The 24547-nt window shown below is 42.6% G+C and overlaps 1 protein-coding gene across 1 annotated transcript in view; it reads right to left on the minus strand.

Moving 5' to 3' along the window:
- LOC311034045 (uncharacterized protein) overlaps positions 1–24547 on the minus strand; it is a gene marked incomplete at its 3' end in the record, with an annotated part of 195799 nt that overhangs the window by 37239 nt on the left and 134013 nt on the right. The gene's annotated exons all lie outside the window — the stretch shown is intronic.

Here is a 24547-nt window from a genome sequence, read left to right on the forward strand (position 1 = left end):
GAGACTCATTGTGTCAGAGTGGATTGAGAGATGAGAGTCCCAGTAGAAGAGACTTCTGCTGAGAGGCTAATCTAGTTGGCCTCCAGACACTTCCTGTCTCACTGATCTTTGACCTGTGCTGACCCGCAATGCTCACACACACTCACCCACCCACCCACCCACCCACCCACCCACCCACCCACCCACACACACACACACACACACACACACACACACACACACACACACACACACACACACACACACACACACACACACACACACACACACACACACACACACACAAAACAATTGATTTGATTACTTTTTCTTCTACAAGTACCAAGTTCATTTTATGGTAAAATGTTGCCCTGGTATACTGTACATTGGCTGGCGTCGGTCGTAGTTTTCTCACACAATGTGACAGGCAGACTCAATTAAACCTGAGTGAGTGCACTCAGGTTGAAGAGTGCATCGCTGCATGCATGGCTGACATCTCACAGTGGATGTCTTCCCAACCACCTGAAGCTTAACGCAGATAAGACTGAACTTCTCTTATTCCCAGGTAAGTCCTGCCCCATGCAGGATCTCATTATTTCCATCTACAACTCCCTGGTGGCTTCTGTTCCAACTGCCAAGGGCCTGGGAGTTGTCCTGGACATTCAGCTGTCCTTCAAGGAACACATGGCAGCGGTCACTTGATTCCAATCTGTGGGTTTACACTTTCTAACATCCGATAGATAATAATCTATGGGATGTAAGAAAGGAGTCTGCTCAGCTCCTTATTCAAGCCTCAGTCATCTCAAAGCTCTCAGCTCTCTCTCAAGTGCAATTCACTCCTTAATTGGCCTCCCGGCATGCTCACTTGCCCACCGTCAAGCACACTGCGGGACAAGCTTTGCCGTGTTTGGGTAAAGCTCTTCCCGCAGCGTGGTGAAAGCTTTAAAAAACAAAAGGTGCCTTCATTGAAAATTCCATCAACAGCACTCCCAGCAGCCAGAATTAGATGATGTATCAATGTGTCTGAAAAAGGCTCAGAACATGCAGAGAGAAAAACATCTGAGAGAACACTTTTATAACACATTGTAAGGACCTTAAATATATTATCGTAAAACTGAATAAAATATCCCCTTTAAGCCCCTCCAAATGACCCAGAATGCTGCAGCACACCTGGACTTCAACCACCCAAAATGTTCACATCTACCCCGTTTCTCACTCCCTTCATAGGTGTTCTGGTTGCTGCCCGCACTCAGTACAGATGCAGCCTACAAAGCAACCAAAGGCATGGCGCCCCCATACCTTCATGACAGGGTCCAACCCTACAACCATTCCTGTGCATTTATATCAGCTATACACAGGAATGCTGTCTTACTCTTCCCTATAACACCCTGGACATTTAAAAAAAAAAAACTTAATTGGATGGTATATAAATTATACTGTGGTCTGACAAAAAATACATTAGGGTACTTCCTGTTTTCAGGGTCTTTAAGAATGTTTATAGCTATGTTCATTGTTTACCTGGTATCCTAGATTCTTTGGAGACAACTCTCTTCTCTCTGCATTCTTATTACACTACTTATTACAATTTCACGCTTGCTGCTCTGGATAAGAGTGCCTGCTAAATGCCTAAATTGTAAATTGTAACTGTAGCTCACACTGTCTGACGGACGTGGATAATAATCACAATTTTACCCTTTTCCCATTGCACAGTGTGCCATGTAATGATTATATACTGTAGGACAGACACAATCATACAGTGCTGTGCAAGGACTTTAATTGTCTCCTCAGGTTGACCTCTCTCTCTGACAGACGTGTAAATTACCGTGAGACTGGCTGAGCCAAGCTGCCCCCCTTCTCACCCCCTCGTCGTCAAAACACACGCCACTGTTAATAAGTGTGTGTGTGTGTGTGTGTGTGTGTGTGTGTGTGTGTGTGTGTGTGTGTGTGTGTGTGTGTGTGATATTACTGGTATTCCTGGAGTTGGGTAGGCAGGTTTACAGTAAATGTGTTCCAATGCTTTCTCCCCTCCCCATCTCCTGAACCACTTATAGATAAAAGCTCTCTGGTGCGTGTTGCCATGGTGAGTCCTGATATGTAACATTCACTCTTGGTGTGACGCTACGATAATGTTGCTGATTATGAGAGCTTCATGGACTTGTTAACTAAATACGACTCTATTAACAGAGAGACTGTTGGAGCACTCCAATAACTGAGAGCTGCAGTGTTTTTACTTCATAGCCTTGGACCAAGACTGTCTGAGATTTTTTGGGTCAGTCTACGGATCTGATTATTGGCGGGCGGGGCGGGTGTGGGTTGTAAAGATCGAACCCGTGCAGGACTCTGGGCCAGGGGCCTTTTCTATATGCAGCATCAGTATAACTGGTTTAGGACTATTTACTGCTGATGTGTGGTTGTGGAGCTGCAGTGGCGTGCACAGACATTTTGAGGAGCAGATGCTCAAGTAAATTATACTTTTTTTTGTTTACTTGGTCTGCTCTTTTTTCCCTCTACACCTATACCTCTTTGCCAAAAATAGCCGATCTACAAGCTCACAACGCGCGTTGTGGGCTTGTAGATCGGCTATTTTTGGCTAAAGTTCTCCTCAGAAAAGGGATGCTAGGTTTCGAGTGGTTATGGTAAAAAGAAAAATCATATCACATAAAGATTTGGCGGACCCCCTGTAGTAACTCTGAGGACCCCCTAGGGGTCCCGGGCCCCCTGTTGAAGACCCCTGCTGTAAACTGGAAAAAAAAACTTTTTTTTTCAAAAGGGCACTTCTGGTCAAGAGGGCAAAGGGCAGGTGCTCTAGCACCACCTAGAGTCTATCTGTGCACGTCCCTGTGGAGCTGTCAAGGGGAGACAAAGTGGCCATGTATTTGACATTTGTATTCATGTGATGTTGCTAGATAGAAAAAATCTTACATCTGACAAATATATAAACAAATTATTCATTTACATTTTAGATTCAGTCAACCCCAGACCCACAATGAAAGCAAACCGAGTAAAAAAACAACAACAACCTTAATTATGTAATTACCTTTGAGAGCAGGACATGTTCTTCCTGACTATTCTTTCCCTAGATCACATTTACAAGCCAACTGAAGTAGCCACTGGAGGTGTAATTTACTTGATCGCTTCTATTGGACTTTAATTTGCACTTAATAACAAGCAATATTTGTCCCTCTCTGTCCGCTGTGTGTGTGTGTGTGTGTGTGTGTGTGTGTGTGTGTGTGTGTGTGTGTGTGTGTGTGTGTGCGTGCGTGCGTGCGTGCTGGGGGTTAAGACCCACCGTTTTGAAACAGAGCAGAGAGTCGAGAGAAAATTGCAGGATTGTAATGACAGTAGAGACTCCGAAATTAAATGGGTGCACGCACATTCGATAAATAACATAAATAAGCACATTTTGTTTAACCATATTATGTAAATCAACGTGGATTGCAATAAAAAACGAAAACTAAACAAACTAAAAAAACGTTCATTATGAGACTATGGCGGTCTAGTTAATTAACGGGAAACACTGACGTCCTTTCCCATACAGCTGACATATAAAGATTAGTCTTTTTTCCAATTCCATACAGTCGAACGTGAACCAACAAATTGCAATTTGCCGCCATGAACCCTACTAAGTCTTAATGAGCTAAATGCTTCATTAGCATTCCCTAGATGAGAACTCACTGTTTCATGTCAAACATGTAAAAACTGTTGGCAGCAAATGTCCTTTCTTTCTGCTCATTGCCAATGCTAACTAATTAGCTTGGTTACATACAGTAAACATGTCATATTTAAATAAGGAATTCAGTATATTTTTCACTTCCTCTACGTTTCTACTAAGTGTTCCCATGGGTATGTAGAGAATCTTATGATTACTGGTTTAGTTTTAAATATCGTTTTCACTATACGTATATATATATATATATATATATATATATATATATATATATATATATATATATATATATATATATATGTAGAGGTTATTGAGTATACTGGCAATGGTGTTTTATACTGTACATGTTTGCTGAATGAAAACTTCTATCATGTTAGTGAGTAGCTGTACAGCCCACTTTAACACATTAAGACCAGGAAAGCATCAGTGTCATTTAAAATTTATTTGGCTATTCAAAAGTTCATATAGAATGAACTTGCAGATCTGCAATTTGTTTTAAATTGTGACAATGTGTGTACATCTTTATATATTTTTAAAGCGAAACATTTTCACTCAAATCTTTGCTTCTGGGGGTCCCTGGAACAAAATATTTTGAGATGTGGGTCCGCAGCCCAATTTGTTTTTGGGGGGTCCTTGACATGAACAAGTTCGAGCAACACTGATATAGAAACATACGTTTTTAAGAAAACAGTTAGGATTTAGAAGACTTTTGTAGAATCGGCCTCAGGTCTGCAGCAGCATGTCATGTGTCAGCGTCAGGGGGAGAAACATCCATTGCTGAACAGAAGCAGAGATTTCCCCTGTTTAAGCCCCGGTCAGACATCTGCGTCAGACGCACTAGAAGCGTCAGCGTGTCCCCTTTCACTTCTAATTTATGAGAAAAAGTGGTAAAGAGTCCTGTTGCGGAACATTGTAGGTGCTGAAGCTCGTGAAGTCTTGACACATGTGGCACGTCTGATTCAATATCGATTAAATTTTGACCACGCAGCAACCAATGGCACAAAAGCGATGTGCTTTGAGCGTACTGAGCATACTTTTTAGTGCAGTCATTTTGTAGTTTTCTTTCAGTGAGCCAACACTCCAACGCAAGTCAGGCGAACTACACACCAGAAAACCAGCACTCCGCCGGAACTGCCTAGTCCTGCAAAGTAACATGAGAAATGGATGCGTCTGACAGATTGGCTTGCGTTTCAGAATATGCGCTGACTACAACGCCTCTATCGCAGTTGTCTGACTGTATAGCTTTATCGCACTGAAGAGGGGTGACAAACACAGCACAGATGGAGAAATGAGGGGGAAAGAGAGAGGGAGGGAGGGAGAGATCCCACACAGTGCTTTAACTTAAAGTATACAATCACAAAAGTTTCAATAGTGCTCGATGCTTGATGAACTTGGTCGACACCTTTTTAAATTCCTCGGCTCTTGAGGGCCAACAGACAAAACCTCTTCACCCTCTATAATTAATCTAATCACCATTGATGAACACTTCCAGAACCAGGCATCATTGACAACTACAAGCAGCGCGATTACTCTGTGAGTGATTGGGTTTCAAGAGGGCATCGATTGGTCAATTGATCCTATTGATTTCACAGAAGCAGTGGAACGCTTAGCTGTACAGTATAAGAGCAGGAGGACTCCTTAATTTACACCACGCTACTGAGATGCCCACTGACATCCCTTCTTGGTCCAAAGAGACACAATCCAATTACAGATGATCTTGCTGTGTGGTATTGTTTTCATCTCCATGCACAGAGAAACCTTCAATATGGATGAGGACAACGTGTAAACCAAACATTAAGGATAATAATAATAATAATAATAATGGTAATAATAATAAGGGTAATAATAATAATAATAGACCTATGCCGTCTCAATGCTGCCGCCACATCACTAGAATATCAATCTGGGAACCCATGCCAAAAAAAAGGAAGAACAGCGCCCTCTGAATCTGTTCTTGAGAGATTACTGGAATATTAATGTGAGCTACAATGAAGAGCTCAGGCCGTGTGACTCCTTTTGGGCTTGAAAACCAGAGCTGGGCTGTGTCTCTCTATGACTGTAACACTCCAATACAATGCTCAGCAGGAGGCCATATGATAGAAACTACTGTTTCTTTATTTCTTTTTTGCCTTATTGTATGAGTTTCATGTTGATGTGTGATTATAGGTTCATATAGGTTCGGTAGGCTTTGTAGTGCCCCCCTATCCAGTAATTACACTGGGGCACAGTCTGAAGAAAGAGAAAAAAGAAGAGTTGCCCTTTGCACCTTCATAACACTGCAGTGTGCACTGAGAGCCTGACATCAATCCAAAATATTTGTGATCGCCAGGCTGGCAGCCACCACAGTCAATATTGATGTTGTGTATATACAGTACACAGCCTAATGTGCAGTGTGACACTATATATGAGACGAAGTGAATTCTATTGCCAGCAATCGTATCCAAGGGCCGAGGTGTAATGGATATTCTGATCAATTCTTTGACGAGAGGAGAAGACAGATCCTAGTGTGAGATTTGGCTACCTATTGACAAGCACACCACAAATGTGTACTGTGATTTACTGCAAACATAATAAAGTATAGACATTAGGTTAGAACCTCAAACTGGACAGAACTATGATCAACCGTGTCAGAGGGAGCAGGGCTGGTACAGTAGCTAGTACAGCGATGGCACCAAAACGTCCACTGTTAGGAGCAGTGGTGGAAAGTAACTAAGTACCTACATGTACTCAAGTACTGTACTTAAGTACAATTCTAATGTATTTTTACTTTACAGGAGTACTTCCAATTTTTGAATTTAGTTTGCGGACCGTTATCGTTAATCCCATAGAGATTCGGTTGTTAGATCATGGTGCTAAATGTTCCATATCTTCACAGCCCTAGAGCTACAGTACGTTCCCACAAGGTATATTAATTCAACTGTCTCATCCATTATGCAGGGCATCAGGATGCAGCTTAATAGATTCATCACAGTCAATTCATGACTTTCTCCTCTCCTGCTGAGCTTGTCAGCTGCAGTCAAAACAAACTGGTCGCAGTCAGAACTTATGAACACGTCTAAAAAAGGCTATTAGAAACTATCAGAGACTATCGGAGAAACGTCTAAAGGTAGAACGATGCCACAGTCCCTATAACCCTTTTCTACCAATATGGAGAATACAGTGGATACCTCATATGTAGAGAAGTCACTCCAGCGCAAGGTCATTATAGTTTTGAATAATTTTTATTTCGTTTTTACTTTATGTTCATCAATTTCAAAAGGAGTGCAAAGTACCGGCGAGCTGGCCCGATGTATGGAGAACCGGGATGACAGGAGACGACGATGTAGGGCTGCCTGAGGACGAACTAGAGAGAGAATCTTCAGTTCATTTTAATTTGTTTTAAAGAGGGTTTGATAGTTTAGTTTGTCTTTTGTGAAGAACTTCAAGCTCTCAGCGCAAAGCGGATGTGAGCTTGTATATCTGCTATTCTCAGCGCGCAACATTTTCTCTATGATTTTGGTTGGTTATCGTTTTACAAGTCTTGTCTGTCTTTTTTATTTCAGTCGACTAAATTGTAATTTCAATTTTAGCTTAAGCTATTTCGGTAGTTTTAGTTAACCATAGCAAAATTGCTCCAGTGCTGTGCGTTATCGCTCCCAGACAGATTCATTGTTTCAGAGACTGACTTGGGAGAGCTGATGGACTACATTAATGAGATGACCTCCAGTTTGAGCCATAGCAGGAGACATGAGCAGATATTGAAAGATATGGCCAGCCAAGAGATAAACAGCTTTGAACAGGCTCCTGGAGGCAACAGAAATTACTACAGCCTTTCTCATTAGTCAATACCTCCTGGATCCACATTCATTTCTGTGTAAGAAATACCATGAGTCACCTACATCAATGTTAAAAAGCTAGCCTTCCAAACAAAGGCTTTGATTTTGCTCAGTGGAATTTCTCTACTCTCTACTATTCATGTGTACAGCCACAGGAGAGGAGGTAGCTTTGCAGGCAGGTATATACATGTCCGGAAACATTCTGAATTACAAATGATTTTATATCTACAAGGCCTGGGTTTGGGCGAACCATTGAACGAACACACACACTTTTTTTTTTAACCCTAACCCTTTTTTAATGTTTTTCTTCATGTAAGTTTCATGTTTTTGCATCGATTTTCTAGCCTGGTAAACCCTCCCTCCGGAAATCTCATTTCCATTTGATTCCAGGAGTGAGTCTGGCATGTTTGCCCATTCTGCAATATTGGATGCGGGCTGGAGTTGAGCGGGAGTGATACCGTTGACTGACAACCCCTTCAGCCAATGATCGTTTTTCCCCTTCAGCCAATTGCAGTGGATTTTTACCACCTCCGTCACTAATATGACGCAGCGGGACTTTTGAGATGGCCATGCCCAAAATAGGTTGCCTTATGCGGATACATGCGTGTCACAGCCCGCCCCTCTGAATTTATATTCTCTGAATTTATATTTTTAAATAGGCTCTGTCATGATTAATTGACCACATATATGAAGTTAAACAACTAAATTCTATCCAAACGGTATCTTAATAGTAAATTCCGTGCCTCAAAAAACAAGTTTGAGACCGTTTTAAGAACGAAACTAAGAAGTGACGGCACTCGGACAACAACAATGGCTGCTGTTTGTCTTTTGTCGGCGGCACTCAGGCTGCACTCGGCTTCATTCGGGCTCACTCGAACTCGCCACCTGATTGGCCAACGTAAGCTGTCAATCACAGAACGATGAGCGACGACGCTGATAGGCGCGGTTAGTTGGTGATTTCGCTGGAAACTCCCACAATGGGCAAACATGCCAGACTCACTCCTGGAATCAAATGGAAATGAGATTTCCGGAGGGAGGGTTTACCAGGCTATCGATTTGCATGGTAAGAGATGAAATGTGAGAGGTGTTGAGAGTGAAAAGCGGTTCCCACCCTGCGTGTTCAGGAGCTGTTTATTGTAATGACCTCCATCATTAACTGTAAACAGCTTCATTAACGAGCCTTAACTAGAAAGAGAATAGATCTCCACCAGGGGACATGCGTAACATCAAACTGCATCTCTCTCTCTGTCTGTTGCTCTCTGACAAATTGTAAAATACAGTCAAAAAGTGCTGTGCTGTGATGCCTGATATGGTATACATGAGTTTCCCACCAAGAAGTGCCACATGAACACATTGTGTTGGATGGTAGTCAGCGGTATTGGAAATGTGAATGCAGCGAGTGCACATTGAGCTATAGGCTCATACTGTCCGCATGGATTAAAACAAAAATAAAATCTCACCACTGAAACTATTTCTCAAACTATTTCTCAAACAGTGTCAAAGAAGCCCCCCCCCAGCACTGTTTCCTAAACAATTAACACAACATGTCAAATTATGATTTTACATATTTTCGAAATATTGTTCCTGCTGTTCTGCATACTTCCCTCCATGCGAAGAAATCACAGACCGAGGCTATAACCTTTGCTTTTAAATTAAATATACTAGAAAATGCGTCTAAACATATTGATAGTTTGACCATTTCAAATGCTCTAATCTTAAATAAATAAATAACTGAAAATAGCCTATCTACAAGCTCTCAATGCGTCTGCGACGCATTGAGAGCTTGTAGATCGTCTTTTTTCACTGCGGAACATGATTCCCTAGAAGACATGGTGGCTTCTATGGAATCCAAATGACTGAAATCGGTTGTGGCGACTGAGAACTTGAATCCATGTGTCTGACAGAGTAGCTGCACACTGCATGTCTCTCTGTCTGTCTGTCTGTCTGTCTGTCTGTCTGTCTGTCTGTCTGTTTGTCTCTCTCTCTGTATCTTACTTGCCCCCTCCTCTCTCGCATGAGAAGAATGAAAATAAACGACAAAGTCAATGGTCACCCACTGTAGGTGTCAGTAGGCACACTATGTTTAGAAGAGACAGACGTGCAGCTAAACTGCTTGTTACAATCCTTATAATCTTTGCCGATAAGAACAACATTACTACACATGAACAACGTTTTTGTACCCAAGAGATTCAATGAGAAATATGTATTTTTACATACATCAACTACGATGTTTGACATGTTGGCATTTCAGTCTGGAGTGTTGAGCGCTGCGTGGAGGAGCGTTGTTGCCATTGGCTGGCTAGTATTCACCTGTTTCTTGGCGGTGTGTTTTCCACTTCCTGTCGGATTTCATTGGTTATCATTAGTCATCTGACCGGTTTCATTGCATTTCATTGGATCAAAAGACAGGAAGTGGAACACAGTGAAAAGCCTAGGAAACAGGTGGATAGATCCCATATACGGTACCAGACGGATGCCTCGCACCTGATTGGCTAGTTCCGGTCCATATACATATCCCGTAGCCTGGAGGGATGATCGGTCTGCGATTATTACAAATGACATAAATTGAGTTGCCGTTGACCAATTGGAAAAGTATCCGGGAATTGTGGTTATCGGCCTGCTGACAGTGTGCACAAGAAATATGACGCTGCAGGGCCTAGTTCTTGAGATTAGTTGCAGACATGCATGCACGCATGCATGCACGCACGAGCGCGCGCACACGCACACACGCACACACACACACACACACACACACACAGTGTTAATGTTCTTAATTACTACATTGAGGAGAAGGCCTTTGAAGCCTTAGCCAAGAAGACTGCTGCCTGAAATTCATTTGTAAACCGAGACAGAAAAATGTCTGTAATTAAATCAATAAGTAAATTACAGTTGGCTTCATCAAAATTAATTTGCTTTATCATCCCCTGCTGACCTCATTTTATTTCATAATCACATCTATATATAGGATTAATTACAATATTATTATTTATTTCTTTTCATATTTGTGCAATTAACTCATCGAATTACAATGTTACTTTTACATTAAAACCACTTACCCTGCTCAGGATATTTAATGTTACATAAACGCAACTTAATGAGTCCCTACATTTCTGTCAAGGTCACACTGAACTCCTTACCTCCACAGCAATGTACAGTAATGCAACGATGCCAGGGTTGAGAACATGCTTCATTTCCTACTTCCAGAGTTATTTGTGGCATACAGAACATTCCCAGGTCAACTCCCACTGAAAGCTAGCAACCCCCGCGGCCCAAACCACATTAATAATGTCAGGTGTTTCAAATTCCTGGAAGTCTGTTCTTCCAGAGGCTCAATGTGAGATAGCTGTAGCTGCAATTATGTGAACCTTTCAAAGGTGCATTTGGCAGAAGAGCCATAGCTGAATGGGCCAACTGGGAAACAGAAGGTCCCAGGCCAGGTTTGATTCCTGGCCCCGGCTATATGACAAAGTGTGTCCCTGAACAAGACACCTAACCCCTGACTTTCTTAAAAAAGAAATAACGGATGGGGATTATTTCTTACAAAAAAAATGCCATATATATCATCCAATCAACCCCCAATTGGAATCACATGTTGTGAAGCCTCAATAGAGCACACCTCCAGTACTTACACTTCTGCTCATAATCGGTGCCACAAATGTGAAAAGTGGAACTATATGTCATGGTACCCCCCCCCATACTGCTTTCTCGTGTCCTGCTGGCTGCAACCCTGACACAGCATGGGGTAGGCAACCCAGCCTGGCGAAGACCTGCGCTCCGAGGAGCACCCTTTTCTATTTAAGTAGCTGAGGCTAAAAGGCTACAATATTTTAATAATTATAAATAATTAGTAAGTGTCCATACCTGGACACTTTAGTTCGATTGAAACGAACCCTGGAGCCGATTGTCGGAAAGTGCGGTTTATTTGCACTAGGGTGAACGCTCATACAAACTCTGGTCCGACAAAAAAATAGGGGTTTGGTTTGATTCCAAGTGCACTAGAGTTTGGTTCACTGGAGGTGTGATTTCAATCCGAACCAACAATAACAAAGTGGACCAAAAGACAGAGTGTCTACATGCTCTGCTAGAGACCTGTCTATCTCTGGGATGACAACACACTCACAGCATGGAACATGGCGGTTTTGGCCTCATAGCACTCAATCACAAGTAGGGAATCTGAGATGTAGTTCCACATCCCATATTTCATATCAAACACCCATTAGACAGGTTCTGTGGACAGCGGTCATGATATTAAGATGCAGCGCTTTGTCTCGCAGCTAATGCCTTTTGATGTGATCCATTAACAAATAACAGAAGGATGGTTACATCCTGGAGATCAAACAAGATTATCCAGTAAACCACTCGGATGTGATATGGAGGACGATACGGTTTCATTGTTAGTGGAGCCTCCGGTTACAGTGGGGGGGGGGGCTGAAAGTGTTTAATGTAAGGACAGAATAGTGTGAGAATATCTTCATCAGCAGTTCTAGTACAAATACAAGAGACTCTGAGCAGTACAATATCTGCAAAATATATAAGCATGGGTCCAAACAAGACAGAACGGGCTGAACATTTCAAAAGAATGTGCCCTGGTTTTAGCAGAGTCAGCTGAACAGAGCCAAGTACAGAACTGGGTTACAGAAGAAAAATGAATCCCTAAATCCCTGTGGTGCCAATAGCCCCCCTCCCCGCTTCCAGGATCAGTAAACACCACACTGTATCTATCATGATAAATGACCAGATTAGCTAGTGGTGTAGTTCAACCCATTAAGACTTGAGGCTGATTCTACAAATGCCTTTAAATCAGTAGTTCTCAAAATTAAAAGTTTATAGGAAGTGGATGTTAGAATAACTCTCAAACCTTGTAGTGCATTACGTGAGAAGACAATGTTTGGATATTTTAATATATATTATTAAAACAAATGTCAACATTTTAATTCAGTTCTCATGCCTAAGATCGTTTTAACATTTCTACATACTATAGCACTAGTTACATTATGGAAAAATTGCAATCAACGCAATTTTACATTGCAGTGACATTACGTAGATATAACTGGTAAATGTGTAGGAAAACCCTAGTGGTCATATGGCATATGCCAGATAAACGGCTCTGACTCCTCTGGTGCGCTATCCTCTTAGAATAATGACATTTAAATAGCTCTTTTTTGCTGGCAGCAGTGGCACACTATTACGCTGTTACTCTGGCAGTCAAAGAGTTAAAGTTATCTTGCTTTAACCAAGTCCAAAAACGGTGCTGAAGCTGGTACACCGTATTGGCAGAGAAGCATCATAACTCCCCTTTCCAGGAAAACTACCCGTGGAGATACAAGGTTCAGGGCCTCAATTTAGTCCTGTCCACCCAGCTGTTCCTGAGCTGGTGTCATGTCACCTTGCTGATAATTACTGCAGCAGCTGACGGCATCGTACCATCAGCAGCCAATTCCAACATGGGAATCATATCAGCGCTAGCCAATTAGAAGCCAGGGAGCCTCTGTTGATGGAATGTCAACACTCGGTGAACTTGCAGGGTATCTTATCTGACCACGCCTCTCAGTCAAGTGAGTTGTTGTTGTAACCTGCTGATGATGAAATGCTTTGACTGGTGTGTGTGTGTGTGTGTGTGTGTGTGTGTGTGTGTGTGTGTGTGTGTGTGTGTGTGTGTGTGTGTGTGTGTGTGTGTAATGTGCGTAAATTAAAAAGCCTAGACAAGACATTAAATCAAGATGAAAGACAAATGAGCGTATATTAGAATAATCCACACTTTTGAAAGTAACAATACAACCAGGTGCTCACCGGAGACACTAGTGACTGAAAAATAGTTAAAAGTTTCAATAGTGCTCCTGGTTCAGACAGGATGAGATAAATGAGATAAAAACAGAGGATCCGGGCACTCAGCTGCACGTAAAAGGGAGGAATCATTAAAACATGGCAGACTCCAACATGTTTCGACCTCAAGCGATCTTCATCAGAGCCAAAATGAATCCACACATTTGCCTGTTATTAACGCCAGCTTCTCAGTCGCTATCAATCATGTAAGGATTACTGTCACCTCAGCGTATTGCCATTGACATGAATGACATAAAGGATTTATGAGTTCCACTTTTCAAAGATCTATTCATCAACCTACAGAAAGGAATCCCTGACACAGGTGTGACACGGATGGCTGCCTGCCATATCAACAGATGACTTCTAGATAAAGGCACTTTGTTTTTCTATTGAAATCATTTCGTTCACAGCTATGAGCTTGTAGATCTGCTATTTTAGAAAAAATGTGAAAATGTGTGCAAATCTTTGAATCTATATACTCTTAAAGTGAACATTTGTAACTCAAATCTTTGCTTCTGGGGGTCCCTGGAACTAAACATTTTGAGATGGGGGTCCGTGGCCAAATACAAATAGTTTTGGGGGTCCTTGACATGAAAATGTTTAAGAACCACTGATATTATAGCAACATAAGTGTTTCAGAAAACTGCTAGGATTTGGAAGACATTTGTAGAATCGGCCTCAGGTCTTAATTGGTTAAAAGGAAAGATGGATGGATAGAGGTGAGGAAATGAGGAAGAGGAGGAGGAAGGGGGAGTAGTGAAGTGGCTTAACTTTCCCCCCCGTGGCTTCCTTGACTAATGGTTTTGAACGCTGTTCCGGTCAATGTTATTACATCAAGCTTCAGGATTTAATTAGCCTAATCACTTGGTGCTGACTTCAGATTAATATCATTACCCCTTCCTACCACAAACACCCGAGGGACGAGTCGACTCTGGGTTTTTAAGAGGCTGTTAAGCAATTTCCCTGTGTTGGTACAAGCGTCAGCGTGCTAGAATACCCGTCAGTCTGTACAGAATGAACTGACACCTCAAAGAGACAGACAGGGCTTGTTCTCACTGTATTTGTGCAGCTCATGAGTAGAATCTAATTTGCAAGTTGGTGTACTTAACGGTTTTAATTATGAAAAATAATGTTGGGAAAAATTCAAATGATTCAGCATTTCCTTGTCATTATAGTCTTCTTGGGTTCTGTGGGTTAAATAATTTTTCTTGATTGTTGATGCCAAATTACCCACTGAGCATTTTTCGGGCTATTTTAAGAGTCTATATTATAGCCGTTGAAATGACATCTATAATATAGACGTCTATATATAGACGCTTAAAAAACAGCTAATCAACGTCTAGGCTAAGAATAGACGTTGAAAAAACGTTCACTTTTAGACCAGTAATAACCCGGTTTTAACCTAGCCGTTAGACGTATTTTAGACGTCTAATAGCCCGGAAAATAGCCAGAACAATGCTCAAAAGCTTTTAGACCAGTTATAACCCAGTTTTTGACGGAGGTCTAATAGCCGACTATGGCTCACTGGGTAGTTTAGCCCCATGTCAAGTGTCTCTATCGACTTCCACAATATTCTTGTTTATGTCTCCATATATCTCTGTAACCGATGAAAGACAGGAGGTGTGATAGAAACTGGAGGCGTGGTGTCAAAGCAACACATCACAGTTGATGTGGCAGTTCTGTGTGAAGATGAACAGCTTGCTGTGCAGAATCATAACAAGTAGTTGGGTCATTTATGGCACTTCCGTGACCGTGGAGAGCGAAGGTCCGTTTCTCAATGGATTTGTCATCTAGGAGGGTGATTAAACAAATTTAGCCGGGGTGTCTTTTTTAAAACGACGGGGAAAATTTGTGGGAGACCAAAATCCAAAATGGCTACCGTGAAAATGAACTTTTTAATGGTTTGACCTACAATGATGCACAATACATGGTTTCAGAGCTTATTTTGGTCAAGGAATCCATATAAGGTGTTTATATAATGATTTGACCTATTGTCGACCTTCAAATGCAAGATGGCTGCCAATTATGAGCTCCAAAAGGGAGTTTTTTCCAAAATCGTCACAGAGCCTTCATATTAGGCTCAAATGAAAGCTCTGCTCATGATGAGTTGAATAATATACAGTATAAGTACACAGAAGTAATCTCTGAGGTCAATAAAGTCAATGTTTGTGCGTAAACAGCAGTTGCTGATTTGCGGTTTCCCATTAAATAGGGTAGGCTACTGAGAATACGGTGTCCAGTTCATCCCATCACATTTTCATAATGAACCAAAAAGTAATTGTGCAGTATAGCCTAACATACTGTAACATAGTATTATGTATGCAAAGCTAGAAAGGTTAGTTGCTTGAGGTGAATTTAAAGGTCAACTCATTTGTCACCCTTATTTTGTAGTATTGATCCCAGTGTTTCCTGTCTGCCTAGTTACTTTTACCTGCCTTAACCAGTCTTGTAATTTTGTCAGTGTTTCCACCTGTGTCCTCTTAGTCCCCCAGCCTATCCCAGTGTTAATTGTCTCCGCCAGGCCGAAAGGCATGGCGAGAGAGTATGTTTTACCCTCCGTCCGTCCTTCCGTCCGTGTGTGTGTCCGTGTGTCCTGTCTGTGTGTTACCAGCTAATCTCCGGCACCGTTGGCCCGGTCGCTGCGAAACTGTGCACACACACTCCCTGGATGCCAATTCAGAACCTCTGCCCCACATTTTTCACATGAGCCTGTTATAGCGCCACCAGGAGGCCGATTTGTGCAAAACCCATTTTTTCCCATTACACCTACAGCTTTTAACCAAAAGTCATGCAAATCGGTACAAAGTATCTCTATAGTCATGTGATCAACCCGGATCCGTCCGATTTCCCATAATGCATCCTCATTGGCTAAGGTTGGCTTCCAAAGTTTGCAGGATTGGTCCGTTTTGAACAAACTGCCTCCAATCATGAACGCAGCTTGCCATTTCCATAAAATTGCACACGCACATTCCCACTAGGCCGAGGAAGAAATGCCACTTGAACATTTTCAAATCAGCCTCATGGTGGCGCTATAACTGGCCGATTTGCATTTTTAACTATAACTGCACCGATCTGCGTGAAACTTTGCACGCACACTCCCTAGAGGCCAAGGAAAAACATTGGACTGCATTTTTCACATCTGCTTTTTACAGCGCCACCAGGAGGCCGACTTATGTAAAATACATTTTTGGAGATTATTCCTTCAGATTCTGTCCAAAAAACACGCAATTTGGTACACTGCATCTCCATAGTCATGTGATTCTGATGGATCTGTCCGATATTTCATATTCCATCCTATTTGGCTTACAGTGGCTTCCAAAGTTTGCAGGATTGGTCAGTTTTAAACAAAATGCCTCAAAACATGAATGCAGTGTGCAATTTCCGTGAAAGTTTGCATGCAAATTCCCACTAGGCCGAGGAAGAAATGCCCCCCTTTTCACATTCACATTGGCCTTTATAGCGCCACCAGCAGGTCTAATTTAGCAAAACACATTTTTGGAACAAAATGCCTCAAATCATGAATGCAGTGTCCCATTGAAAGGCCCAAGAAGAAATGCCACCCTTTTCACATTGGCCTATTATAGCGCCACCAGGAGGCCACAATAACCTACCTGACCTGGCGGAGACCTGTGCTCCGAGGAGCACTTTTTCTAGTTGTCTGTTGAGTTTGCCTGTGTCCTGTTAAAACACAGGGCTGTCTATTTAAGCCCTGTGTTTGCATTGTGTTCTTGTTGGTCTGTAGACCTTTGTCATGTGAGGTTTTTAGTCGTTGTTCTTTGTGCTCAAGAATCTTGGACAAGTGATTTTGGATAAGAACCTCTCTCCAGAGCAGGATGCACCCACCGCACGCCCCGTCTGTAGTGCTTTCCTCATAGTGCTTGGTCTACCAACCCCTCCACTACTACCCCTGCTGTAACCAGAGTGTCTGCCATTCCAGAGCCCTTGAATCGCTTGTAGATGGCATAGATGTAGGACATCAGCTGGTGGAAAGGTACGAGGATTGGGAGGATATCCTTCATTCCAACATTTCTGGATTCTCCGCCTTGAGCTCAGTGAGCGTCCTGTAGGTGGGCAGGTCACCAACAAGAAAGGAGAATGGAATATTCTTCTGCCGCATGGCCTCCACATGTTTCACCATGATGTCATTCACCACTGACTTGCTTGAAGGTTCATTGTATGTTGTGTGGTAATAAGGCTTGCTCTTGTTGGGTGGTGGATGACAGCAGGACTGGGCACCACTGTATCCTGGAAATCGCTGCTCTTCAGGTGGTGGTCTTGTGCCATGATTGTCTACACGAGACAGTGCATGTATTACAGAGTGAGCACGCTGCAGAGCTCTGCTATCAACCTGGGAGTAAATGTCCATGGCATGACAAGGAGTAAAGATCTGGTAGACACTCTGCACAAGAGCGGTGTCTGCATCAGCTATGCAGACACACTGCTCCTCTATGACCATAGATGGGCTCTGATGGATGTGGAGGCATCAGGAACCTGCCCACACAAGATCGCAGACAGAAAGCCAGCTATCGTGATCATCGACAATGACGACTTCAAGATTGACACTATGACAGGTGACTCTACAGGAGTCCATGTACATGCAGCCAGAGAGCCATGAAAAGAAACCAGGCGTAACTTTCCACCAGCTGATGTCCTACATCTATGCCATCTACAAGCGATTCAAGGGATCTGCAATGGCAGACGCTCTAATGTCCAAGATTCTTGAGCACAAAGAACAACAACTAAAAACCTCACCTCACATGACTACAGACCAACAAGACCACGGTGCAAACACAGGGCTTAAATAGACAGGGATTAACAGGACACAGGTGAACTCAACTGACAATCAACACTGGGATAGGCTGGGGGACTAGGAGGACACAGGTGGAAACACTGACAAAATTACAAGACTGGTTAAGGCAGGTAAAAGTAACTAGGCAGACAGGAAACACTGGGATCAATACTACAAAATAAGGGTGACAAATGAGTTGACCTTTAAATTCACCTCAAGCAACTACTCTTTCTAGCTTTGCATACAGAATACTATTTTATGTTAGGCTATAGTGCTCATTTATTTTTGGTTCATTATGAAAATGTGATGGGATGAACTGGACACCATATTCTCAGTAGCCTACCCTATTTAATGGGGAACCGCAAATCAGTAACTGCTGTTTACACACAAACATTGACTTTATTGACCTCAGAGATTACTTCTGTGTACTTATACTGTATATTATTCAACTCATCATGAGCAGAGCTTTCATTTGAGCCTAATATGAAGGCTCTGTGACGATTTTGAAAAAAAAAACTCCCTTTTGGAGCTCATAATTGGCAGCCATCTTGCATTTGAAGGTCGACAATAGGTCAAATCATTATATAAACACCTTATATGTATTCCTTGACCAAAATAAGCTCTGAAACCATGTATTGTGCATCATTGTAGGTCAAACCATTAAAAAGTTCATTTTCACGTCAGCCATTTTGGATTTTGGTCTCCCACAAATTTTCCCCGCCGTTTTAAAAAAAACACCCCGGCTAAATTTGTTTAATAACCCTCCTAGATGACAAATCCATTGAGAAACGGACCTTCGCTCTCCACGGTCACGGAAGTGCCATAAATGACCCAACTAAAGGTGCATGATGGCACTTTTCTTAAAATGTGAAGCGCTGTCATCTTCTGCACTCCCCACCCACACACGACAATGAGATCTTCTCTCACAGAGTGAGGGAGAGGAAGAAAGCAGGAGAGAAAACACAACAGTCCCAGTCTGGAGGAGGTCAAGACATTGTTAGCAAAAGGAGGAGCGACAATTATTATTATTCTATTCTATTGCAGTGCAAGAGACCACTGTTTTTTTCCTATGTCACAGAGAGACGGAGGGAGAGAGGCAGACAGAGGTGGAGGAAGAAGGCATGTTGATATTTGAATCCAATCCATCAGCCTCCACCCCTAAAACCACTTGACAAAGCCTCTGCGGGGTCATTTTGAGTTTGTCTTGGTAGGTAGGTGCTGGCAGAGAGCTGATGCCTTCTGATGCAGCAGAGGCCGGTGCCCTTTTACAAAGAGCCTCCCGGCACTAAAAACTTTAATCAAGAAAAGATATTTCCTGATCATTAGTCACCTGTACCAGAGGGAACATAGCCTACAGATGGGTGGCAGTGAGGAGATCCATCAGCATCTGTAGATGCAGAGGGGAAAAGAGAATGGAAGCAGGGAGAGAACAATAAGCTATAAAGAAAGACACCAGGTTACAATGATGGAACATGACGGAACACAATGATGGAAGGAACACACACACACACACACACACACACACACACACACACACACACACACACACACACACACACACACACACACACACACACACACACACACACACACACACACACACACACAGTGACATTTGCACCTCCTATGGGTTTCAGTGAAGTTGCTTGGCTCTGTACTGTTTAGAGTGTGTGATTCAAAGATTTTGGTATTTTTGGAAAAAAATTGCAGAGAATCTTGTTTGGAGGAAAGGGATTAGGCCTGCACTTATAGGGAGCTGCTTCACGATCCAAGGAATCCAGGGGATACAATTTAATTGTACGACCTATAGGAGAAAACGTGAAGCGGCCTGCGGTACCGGCACCATGATGCCAATTTGAAACACTTGGTGTGGAGTGTCTTCCTTGGTTTACTGGCAGCGTGCATGATAGGTTTGACACGGATTGGTACAGCGGTTTCCGAGATTAGCTGTGCACAGACAGGCTGGGCGCGCGCGCGCGCACACACACACACACACACACACACACACACACACACACACACACACACACACACACACACACACACACACACACACACACACACACACACACACACACACACACACACACACACACACACACACACACACACACACACACACACAGTCTGCCTCCCAGCCTGGTGGAGATAACAACAACCTGGGTACAAACAGCTGTATACTCAAAGTGTGTAGTCATTCTCTTATCATCGTTAATGAACATTACTTCAAAGTGAACAGCCTCTAATTGCTGTGAAGAATCCCCAAAGGACACAAACTTCAGCAGTCATTTCTTTATAAGTTATTCACTTTATCATGCAGTCAGGCTCCATAGAACCACAGCAGACAACTGGAAAGCAGGACTGAATTTGTATTACACAGCAGCGAGAGGAGAAAAGGAGAGAAGGTGAGGGAAAGGAGGGGGAAGGAAGTCTTGCAGCAGAGGTCAAGACAGAGATATTCTCTGGAATCCATCGCCTGCAGTGAGCTGAAATGCAGAGGTTGAGGACGGATCAGAAGAGAATGTCCACAGAGGGGAAGAAAGAGATGATATTATTGGCCGTCTTACGTGAAGTAAAAGGAATTTGACTTGGCCTTATACATTCCATCCTAAACACACACATGCAGGCGCGCACGCGCACACACACACACACACACACACACACACACACACACACACACACACACACACAGCCCCGTACACATTTCCATTTCTTCAGAGGTCAGAGCACAGTGTCAGCTCTGGGGGGGCTGTTGCACTGTTTGGGATTTGGGATTTGATCCCATGCTCAAGAGCGCTCTGTCAGTGTTCATGGGCACTGTGGGATGTCGAGACAAGCCAGCCACGAGTTGCCAGCTTACGGCTGAGGAAACAAATCCTCCTGTCAGTGCCATGTGATGAAACCAACAGCATTCAGTTTACTGGTCAGTCCCTACAGCTCAGCAGCCTGTCACATGAGAGGAGAGCAGCTCAGAGCAGATTGGTGAAACTAAACGGCTAAACCACGGCTGAATGAGCACAGAGCATGATGCCTCCACATGGACACAGGGACACAATGGAGAGACAGCTCTCTAGGGCAGTGGTTCTCAAACTTTTTCATATCAAGGACCCCCAAAATGGTATGTATTTGGCCGCGGACCCCCATCTCTAAATATTTTGTTCTAGGGACCCCCACAAGCAAAGATTTGAGTTGAACAAAAATATACACGTTGAAAGAGTTGCACCAATTTTTCATGATTTTTCAAAAAATAGCAGATCTACAAGCTCGTAGTGCGGCACTCGTGCCGCTCTACGAGCTTGTAGATCTGCTATTTTTGAATAGCCAAAGTATAAAAGGTTAAAGTGGTTAAAATGATTGTGACACTATATTAACACATTTTGCTGGGGACCCCCTGGTACCCCCCAAGGACCCATGGGGATCCCCGGACCCCACTATGAGAACCACTGCTCTAGGACGGGTGTGAGATGGTGTCCTTCTCACATTAATCACGGTCAGGTGGAACCGTGGGCGTGTGAAAATGAACAGCCTCCTGCTCTCTAGAGTGTAGGCATTATGAAACACCCAGAGACCACTGGGGGTTTCCTAGGAGAACATTTAGGGGCAATATGGGATAGCTAGAGGTTATTGGACGGATATGACTTATTTCATGGTCATTCCCAGAGGAATGCTTTCCATAAATGTTAATAAATCGTTGCTGTTGGGCAAAACACCCTCATCTCCATATTCTAATCTTTGGTGTTTTTCCGTAACTTAATGCCCTACTTGATCATACTACAGCGACACACAAAAGCACCGAAAGTTGCAGATCTGCAAGCTCGAAGCGCGTTTTAAGCTTGTAGATCTGCTACTTTTGCTACTTTTGAATTTGAATCGTGAAAAGTAACCGTTTTGGACATACTGTATGAGGTTTCCACCCGACGGAGATTAAATAAGCCACGTGATAAATGTGCTAACCTCTGCTCTTCAATTACACTACACCAGGTTTTACCTCACTCTGAAAACAATTACCAAATACAACTAACCAAATGACACAGAAGAGAGAAGAGTAATGGTTAAGTATAAAAGCCTCTCAGCTTCTGTCTCCCTCGACCTCTCTGGATCAGTAACCTTTTTTTTGTGTTTTTTTAGTTGAAATGTTTGAGTCTGATGGTGATTCAGGATTTTTTTTTAAATCGAAACAACTGGCATATCCATTAAATTACTTACTAAAGCTCTCAAAGTAAAAATGTTAGCAGTATAATAAGGCAAGCCGAGATCGTTGAGCACTCAGCCATATAATTTTAGAAATAGTGAATATAACATTACGCACCGATACTGAATATTCAAACATCAAACTGTAAAAGCTGTAAAGTTCAGTTTCCATCACACTTTCATAATGGGTTCAGTAACGTGACGCATTTCCAAACAACGCCACACTGATAAGAACCAGTATGCGCACGCAGGCCGGGACCAAACAAACCCGACGGCTCATTAGATGCAATGTAAAAAGTGGTCACAGCACTCACAAAAAATGCATCCCATCAAACTTTTAGATGTTGTTTTCCTCCCAGTGTGGAGGAAGAAGGTTTAGTTTGTTTATCGTGATCCCTCGCTCTTGAAATATATAATCCCTGGTTTCTGTTGTGTGTAAACAATGATAGCGATTCTCAAAAGCAGTTGTCCTCCAAACCCCACCTCCAGTCACTGTCATTAGAATGGAGGGACCTAAGATCACGGCACCAGAGTCTGCTTGCGCAGCTGTATCAAGCTCAAGCTTAATTTACGCACCTTTGCACACAGAGAACGGTCGAGAATAGCAGACCTCCAACTCACAGCGGTCGCATCCATGACGCGAAGTGAGCTTGTACTGTATGTCAGCTGTTCTCGTCGCACAACAATACCAATACCAAGAGGAGGTTGAATGAACAGAGACCAGCGCTCCCCAAAACAACAGGTTTGGGGATCTGTTGGGAATTGATTACATGAAACCGGCACAGCTCAGAGCAAATGGGTAGCTTTGTCAAAACAGAGAAAGGGGCCATTGATGGCCTTGTCATTCTTCCTCTTAGCAGAGTGACGTTTCCTTTATTATGATTATAAATGATGTTTCATTAAGTTTATTCTCACATAAATGTTTTTATCCTCAGATCAATGCCAACCATTCCTGCCATAGTACAGTTGTATTACAGTGCTCAGCAATTATGGACAATGAATATGAAGGTAAACTATAAACTCAAGCTGATGATCGCTATAAAGCAAACAACCACCAATGATAGCTAATGATTTCTTTGCAGTATTGAATAAATAAAATAAAGTTTAATGATGTTGAAAAAATCTTGTGTTTATCCAATTCACAATCAGTCTGGAGCAAACCATACAGTGCATTTATCTCATATACAGACAGACTGCAGGCCTAGCTTGGTAAAGTCATGTGAATGAGTTTATAGGGTTTATATTCTCTGGGACTTTTGACATGCTGGCATCATTTGTCTCACTGATGCTTCATGAAGTCTTCTTTTATAAAACACTGCTTTATGTCTATACTGGTATGTCATCCCCCTATAGCAGATAAGGTTAAAACTTGCTGCACTAGCAAGTCTGCTGTTCTGCTTGAATTAATCAGAGAGCTGCAAAGCAGGGTGGCTTACAGTGCATCTCAACATCCACACACACACACACACACACACACACACACACACACACACACACACACACACACACACACACACACACACACACACACACACACACACACACACACACACACACACACACACACACTGAAGAGATGTACCGCCTCGTGCACACACATAAAATTGTGTCTGAAAAAAAGGTTTGTATTACTATACTTGTGAGGACATCAACATTTTAGGACAGCAATTTTATGAATGCCATTTCTTTTATTTTTGGGCATTTTAGCCGTAAGCCTAAAGCCAAAAAATAGCAGATCTACAAGCTCACAACGTGTCGCAGTGCACAACAGTGGCAAATAACAAGTATATAATAAGTATAAATCAAGTTTAACTCTAATTCCAACCTCTACATCTAATCTCTAAATGTCTAATCCCGACCCTAACCTGAATCTTTAAGTTATTGTATTGTAAAAAAAAAACATTTTTCAACCATAAAACGACCATTTATCTTGTGAGGACAAGGAAAACGGTCCTCACAACGTCTATTTCTCACATTCTACTGTACGTGTGGGGTCATTTGGTCCTCACAAGTATAGCAATACACACACACACGCACACACACACACACACACACACACACACACACACACACACGCTTCATGCTGCCAGGACTCTGGCTAAGCTACATACCGCAGATTTATGACACCGGTAACCATAATACTTCCACTACCCACTGACAAGCAAATGACCCAATGCAACAGAATAATGAATATGATCAAAGAAAACTCAATGCATCTCAACAAATGAGCTGTGACACACTGGAACGAAAGACATGTTTGATTTATGAGTAGCGTGTGTGACT

Source organism: Gymnoscopelus microlampas (assembly GCF_963454915.1).
Source record: "Gymnoscopelus microlampas genome assembly, chromosome: 18".
Lineage (NCBI taxonomy): Eukaryota > Metazoa > Chordata > Actinopteri > Myctophiformes > Myctophidae > Gymnoscopelus > Gymnoscopelus microlampas.